The sequence below is a fragment of the Colobus angolensis genome, unplaced genomic scaffold (genome assembly GCF_000951035.1).
Source record: "Colobus angolensis palliatus isolate OR3802 unplaced genomic scaffold, Cang.pa_1.0 Scaffold182, whole genome shotgun sequence".
NCBI lineage: Eukaryota > Metazoa > Chordata > Mammalia > Primates > Cercopithecidae > Colobus > Colobus angolensis.
Window position 1 is genome coordinate 3,409,035 of NW_012114955.1, and position 7,954 is coordinate 3,416,988.

Sequence of the window (7,954 nt, forward strand, 5' to 3'; positions counted from 1 at the left end):
TTCAAACATTTTTGTATATTTATATATATATATTTATATATTTTAATTAGCCATGTGTGGTGGTATATGCTGTGAACCCAGCTACTTGGGAAGCTGAGGTAGTAGGATCCCTTGAGCCAGGAGTTCAAGGCTGCAGTGAGCTATGATCACCACTACACTCCAGCCTGGGTGACAGAGTGAGACACTGTCTCAGAAAACCCAAAACCATCGTTTTATAACATATGAACAACAGAGTAAACTAGGAGAGAAATATAAAGGAACTCTCTATGCTATCTTTGCCTTTTTTCTGTAAATCTAAAATTATCCCCCCCAAAAAAGGTTATCTAAAAAGTTAGAAAACTAGATACTAAAGGCAGAATGTGTGAGGCTAGATAAGGATACTGTGAACTGTATTAGCTATCTATCGCTGCATAACTAACCCCAAAAGTTAGTGGCATAAAACAATAAACACTTATTATGCCATAGTTTCTGCAGGTCAGGATCCTGGGCATGGCTTAACTGGATCCTCTGGCTCAGGGTCACTCACTCATAGGCTGCCATCAAGGTTTTGGCTGGCACAGCGGTCACCTGCAAGCTCGTTGAAAGAGGACCCACCAAGGCCACTCAGGTGACTCTCAGCAGGCCTCAGGTCCTGGCGAAGTACTGGCTGAAGACATCACTTCCTTGTGGAATGTGGGCCTCTCCATTGGGCAGTCCCCAACACGGTAGCTGGCTTTCCAGAGTACGTGCACAAGAGAGGTAAGAGGAGAGAGAGAGGAGAGAAGAGAGGGAGGAGAGGGGGAGAGAGAGAGAGCACGTCGTGAGGGAGCAAGCCTGAGAAAGAAGACAACAGAATCACAGTCTATTTGTAACCTAGTCTCAGAAGTGACATCCTATCACTTTTGACATATTCCATCCATTAGAAGCAAGTTACTAGGTCTAGTCCACACTCCAGGGGAAGGAATGGCACAGGGCATGAATGCCAGTAGGTGGGGATCAAGGGGACCACAATAAAGCTGCCCAGCAAATGAACACACTCATTTATGCCGTCTCCCACACTGAAAAGAGCAGTGCTGATTTAAGAGCACAGGAGTCACAGAGATCCGGGTTTGTGCTCCTGCTTGGAAATGTCAGTTAGACGATCTTGGATTATTTAATGCTTTTGTTTCTTCATGGCAAAATGAGAATGATGATAATAACACTGACCTCAAAGGGCTGCTTTGAAAGTCAGACTAAATGAGCTAATTCATGCAAAATACTTACCACAAAATAAGAGCTCAATGATGATGATAAGCTGCTATTATCATCACTGCCACCACCACCTGATTTGTAATTCAAACCCTCATGTTGACCGGCCGTGGCATTGCAGGCAAGTTACTTGACTTTTCTGTGCATCTATTTCCTCACGCATAAGCTGGGGAAACACTACCCCTGCTTCAGAGCTATTGGGAGGGGAGGGTGGTGATCATGTGCTTGGCCCTTGGTCGCTGTAAATGATTACTTTTAAAGGGGTTCAGTCTGCTTAGCATAAATTGACTGCCCTTTTTGGTTAAGGCACATCTGTTTTCCTGTCTTTGTTTGCTCTCCTATGAAATGAGGACAACAATCCTGAATTATTGTGCTTTTCATTGCTCTCTAGCCTATTAAACAATTCCTATTTATGGATTTAGAAGAAAAAAATCACATGGGTAATCCATAATGGAAGATACATCAAAATCATATTTATGGTCTTAGAAATGTTCTTTGAAGCAGGATTATTTTCTTCCATTTTATTTTGGTCATCATTGGAAGTAGTTTTTATTCCTCATGCACATGGCAAATGAAAATGGAGAGAAACTATGAAAAGTGGAGGCTGCAGCCTAGAAGGAAGATTTGCCACAGACACCTACATAAAGGATAGCTCGTGTGGTATGTAAGAACAGAGTATACACAGCATGTCTTGTTCTTGTCTGCCATCTCTCCTAGGAGCAAGGATTTTCCAGCCTCGCAGAGAAGCCTAGTAGGTAATCAGTCATCAGAGTATAACATGCGAAGTGCCATCAGGCTCTGACGGGGCAGAGAAGAAAGCCCTTGCCAGGGATCTAAGCCTTGATGCAGAAGGCAGAGGAAGGCTTCCTAGACAAGTTCACACCTGAGCCAGGGGCTGCAGGCTGGAGGTCCCCAGATGACAAGGAGGAAGAGGAGAGGGGAGATGTGGGCAGAGGAAACAGCACAGACACAGGCTGAGAAATGCCAAGATACCTGAGTGTTCTCAGCAGCAAGCAGCTGGGTGAGCACAGAATGCAGGCCCCAGGAAGCACAGCCAGAAGACGGTGACACAGGTAGGCGTGGGGTCATGAAGGGTCTGGTACCTGGTTGACATAATTATGAGTTCATCTAAAAGTGAGGGACAAGGAGCAAGGTCATGTGGTTAAACTATTTTTATTTTTATTTTTTAAAGAGATGGGATCGTGGTCTGTCGTCCAGGCTGGAGTGCAGTGATGCAATCATGGCTCACTGCAGCCTCAACCTCTTGGGCTCAAGCAACCTCCTGCCCCAGCCTCCTGAGTAGCTGGGATTACAGGCACCAGCCACCGCACCCAGCTCATGTGTGTATTTTACAAAGATTAAGTGGTGGCTACAGCAGAGCTAGACTAATGGTGAGGGGTGTCTAGGAGACAGAAAGCTGTCTAGGAGGAGCAGAGAAAGGGATGGATTCTGAAGAGATAATTGAGAGAGAATAGCAACAAGTTGTGCTGAGTGTGGATGTGGGTAAGGGAGAGGGAAGAGGTCACAGACCATAGGTATTCACAGCTTTCACCATGGGGCAGAGCAGGGAGAGCTGGCTTTGGGGAGAAGGCAATGTGGATGGCTTTGGCTATATGCCTAGTGTTCCATTATTGGAACGCTAAGCCTGTGGGAGTTGTCTGTCTCCTACTGCTCAAGGTCATCGCCAAGGTCTGATGGCAAAAATTTTAAAAACTGCAACCTCAGGCATAAATGGATTAAATTGAGACAAGTTTAGAAGAGCAGGCTAAACTATTATGCTTAGGAGCCACTAAAAGTATAAAAAGCAAGAGGTCTCAAAAAACACCCCAGGCTAGAGCTCTAGTTTGAGGGGAATCAACACATAGGGATGTATTTGGAACCAGGAGAGTAAATAAGATTACTCAGGGAAAACAGCGAATAGGTAAGAAAGCAAAAGACAAAGAGTTTTGAGAAAATAATAACCATAGGATAGAAAAAGATGTGGTGGAATGATCCTGATTCTTGTTGGATTTGTGTGGTAGACAGAATGTTTTGACTACAAATTGCATGTGTTAGCCCCGAGGAGAAAAGGCCTCTTCCAGACAAGTGACAGGCAGGCGGGAAAAGGAGGGAGGTGGTGTGAGAGGGCGGGAAAGCTTAAGCAGGGTAGATACAATATTAACTCTTGTGAGGCCAGTGGCTTTTCCAGGCCAGAAGGAAAACAGAAGGGCAAGGTCTGAATTCCACCAGGTGCCCCTGCAGTTCTCCAGGACGCCACATGGGGACCACAGGTGGGCGGTCGGCACAGTACCAGTGTTGGGAGCTGCACTCAGGGGCCCCTGGAGGAGAGTGGCTGAGACGGCTCATTCTTGAGCCTTTTATTTTTTACTTATTTATTTTTTTAATTATACATTAAGTTCTAGGGTACATGTGCTTATACCCAAAGGACTATAAATCATGCTGCTCTAAAGAACCTTTTATTTTTGCCTCTGAGTGGACCTAAAAACTCAGTATTGTTTTCGGTCTTAGGACTTCACTTCTAGTGAGATTGTGTTAGTGCATTTTACGCTGCTATAAAGAGATACCTAAGACTGGGTAATTTATACAGGAAAGAGGTTTATTTGGCTCACAGTTCTGCAGCCGTACAAGCATGGCACTGGCACCTGCTCGGTTCCTGGTGAGGCCTCAGGATGTTTTATTCACGGTGGAAGGCAGAGAGGGAGCAGACATGTCACATGGCGAGAGAGGGAGGAAGAAAGAGTGAGAGGAAGGAGGTGCCAGCTTTTTTAAACAACCAGCTCCCTCTAACTGAGCAGGAACTCGTTAAGTGAGGACAGCACCAAGCCATTCACGAGGGATCCGCCCCATGACTCAAACACCCCACCAGGCCCCACCCCCTATACTGGGGATCACACTTCAACATGAGATTGGAGGGGACAAACATCCAAACCATATCAAAGGTATGCTCTAGGATCCATGTTCAAGTAGAACCTGCTTTCCTTGCTTTGCCTTCTAAACTGAACCAACACATATTAGCACAGTTCTCTCTCAGCCACAGAAACCCAGTTTCTCTGGACCATTTTTCCTTATGTAAGAAAATGACCTGTTTAACCACGGAGGGAACTCCTCAGCCCGGTAAGAGAGGAGAGTTGAGAGATAGCTGGTGCAGCGTCTCATAGACAACAGAATTGACTCCCTCGCTGCTCCTTTCCCATCATCTAAGCCAGTCATCCATTTTCCCCAGGAGTGTTTCTAGGTATCCATCACCGAAACAAAACCCCCACCAATTCTGTGGAATTTTTATAAAGTATAAACCATTCATGATATGCTAATAGTGAACCATTTGTTAGTATGATACCACATGCAATTCAGGTCAATGAAACTCAACTTAGAAACTGGAAGAAGAAAAATCACCTTTGCATTATTGGTTTGCATTTGTTTTCTTAGTTCTTGTCCATGGACCCAAGGGTCACCAATACATTTCCTGTCATCAGCAAGCGTCATGGTGCTCTTCCCCAATCATTATAACCGATTTCAGATGGTGCTAGAAAATTATATTGACTCTGAACACCAAAAGAAATCAGTCATCCTCTAAGGGGTCACAGGAGGACGTGAGGTTTGGGAGGGCCCAAACCTTACTAAATCCAGCATACATTGGGCCCTTTAACCCAGGCACGATGGAATGAGTCTGCACTATCCATTAAGTGCTACAGGTTTATTCCACAAAGAAGTATAAAATTCCAACAATGCAATATCCTGTACAATTACATTCATCCCTTGGTATCCTTGAGGGATTGGTTCCAGAAAGCCCCGTGGATACCAAAATCCACAGATGCTCAAGTCTCTGATAGAAAATAGTGTAGTATTTGCATACAGCCTACACACATCCTCCCGTATACTTTAAATCGTCTCTAGATTACTTATGTTTAATGCAATGCAAATGCTATGCAAATAATTGTTATACTGTATTGTTAGAGAATAATGACAAGAAGAGAGTCTGTTCACGTTCAATACAGACACAACTTATTTTTGGAAAACTTTCGATCACAGTTGGTTGGATCCGCCACTGCAGAGACCTGACTGCCATTTGTGATATATGCCACCACTGTTGGAAGGGGTGAGGAAGGGGTCAGCTACATGTGAGGCAGGTTCTCACAGCCATCCTGCTGTTGCTTTCTGAGCTGTCCCATTCATTTCTTTTGCTGTTGGCAGTGCGGCGCAGCTGGTCTCCCCCAAGAACACTGATTTCAAATGGTGCTAGACAATCACTATTTAAATCTAAACCACCATATGAAACCAGCTTCCTGAAGAAGCTTTATGATCTATTTTTTTCTTCATAATGCTCTCTTACCATAAACCCAAGACAACCTAGAAAGGAAAAGTTGAAACCTAGTTGTGAGTGAGTTACTTAGTGGTCTAAACAGTGCTTTGGCAAATTTCATCTATTCATACAGTGATGTCACTGAATTTGTTATTGAAGGGGGAGCATGCCTGGGACTCCCCTTATTCTTAAGTTGCCCAAAGGTTCAGCTTTATCATTTAGAGGCAAGGGCACATGTCAACCCCGTCACTCTTGGGTGGGAGGACAAGGAAAATCCTTTGCTTGGGTAAAGGCAGGAGAAGTCAGAGGCATCCTGTGATCAAGTACCCAGGCAGGCGGAGGATGAGCAGCGGTGGTGCTGGAGAACCGTCCATCGGACAGGCAAATAGGACAAAGCAAGTAAGTGCTCGGTAGGAGTGGAAGAAAAATGCTTTCCTAAACCTATTATTTTCACCTGGAGATAACTTTGTTTGATCCAAAGGATTACTGAGATTTTGGGGTCTAGGGAAGAAAATAGACTAACTCAGAGGCCAAGTCACATAATGGCACTAATGAGATGCTAATGTCACTTCTGGAATGAATTCCTTAGACTGCATCTATGAGTTAGTTAGAGGTTTTTATGAGCTTTACTTAAGACTCTCCTTCCCTCTACTCCAAAGGTAAGGCTTTGTACTCTGAGTTCTCCTTGGCAAATTATTTTTTGCAACAGTTCTTTTTCCCCCTCACAGTATAGTTCTTGATATCATCTTATTAGGTGGCCTGTTGTCATCCCTTTTTGTGTTCTAGGCATCCAAGAAGATACTTCACGTACCCAGGCCACCTAACTAAAGGGGTGTGCACTGTTTTTATAAACTGTTATAAAAAAATTATACATTAAATTGTAAATAATACAATGAATTCCTAAATTCATACTATCCAAATTCAATAACTATTCCTTTGGCCATGTTTTGCTTTAGTTATCTATATGTAATATAGATGTGTATTTTTTGCTGTATTGTTTGAAAGTAAATTGACAACCACCCATACATACACTGCTCCTAACTACTTCAGAATGTCTTTAAATAATGAGGTCATTCTATAAAATGAAGACACTCTTCTACATGACCACAAAATCTTACCATACCTAAGAAAATAAACAATTCCTTAGTACCCCCAAATATCCATTCCACATCCAACTTCTCCCACTTTCTCCAAACAAAAGGTTTTTTATAGTTTTTTCAAAGCCAGATTGCATCAAGGTTGATTCACTAAGACTGGTCTCTTTTAGCCTCAAAACACTACCCAACCTTTTCTTTGGCTTATCATGACATACCACCTTGTGAAAAACAGGCTCTAATTCTGGCTGTACCATTCACTTAGTCTGTTCCCTTGGTTTATATTTAAGAACAACTTTAGTTTCTCCTTCTGACTTTCCTCATGTATCATCCTCATTTTACAATCTCGCTATGTGTATTAGAAGAACATCCAATTACCATGTGCCTGTGGTTGATGATTCCAAGTGGGTTCAGTGCTAAGTCAGTCAGGAGGTGCACTGCAGGCTGCTTACCTTCTGATTAACATAACGTTCTTGTTCCTCATGGGCTTGGCCAGTTATCTCTTCATAAGGAGATCCCAGCACAAACTCATCCTTTATCACGGAGAAGTCATCCACAGCACATACCTATTGCTGCTAGGCTAGCTTTTTAAAAAATCTCTGTGAATAAGGGAATAGAACACCAGGGCTATGGAGATGTGTGGCAATCATTTCATCAAAGATGTAAACGGCTTGTTGACTGCAATGAAAGGCACATACTTTGTGAAGTGACAGGCAGTGACACATTTCAAGTGGATAGTAAACTTAAGCACCAAAACTGGGAAAAGTGCCAGGACAGAAGAATCACTGCAACTTTCAAATAATGGTTTCACTAATTCTGTGATTCCTTTAGGGACCCCCGGCCTCCTTCTGTACATGCTAGTGTAATTCGCAGTATCAGTGACTGAAGTACAAAAGCAGCAGCCAGATTATTCTCATCAGTCACAAAACTCCGAAGTCTGCTTATTTTTGATAAATAACTAGTTGGAGTGTTTGCGTACTACCTAGAAGTTTTTCAAATGATTGACACTTCAGTTATGGGGAAAATTTTTCCTGAAGATGAATTTCTTTCTTTTACTTATATCTGATAAGATCATATACATCTCATACACCAAATACATCACACACAGTATATATTCAACCATGCCCTTAGCAGGGCCAAACAAATATGCTAAGTTTTTTACATTGTCTTTATGTATGCTTCTCAGAAATTCAGCAGAGGGCTGAGTGTGGTGGCTTCTACCTGTAATCCCAGCATTTTGGGAGGCCGAGGCAGGCAGATCACTTGAGGTCAGAAGTTTGAGACCAGCCTGGCCAACAGGGTGAAACCCCATCTCTACCAAAAAATACAAAAA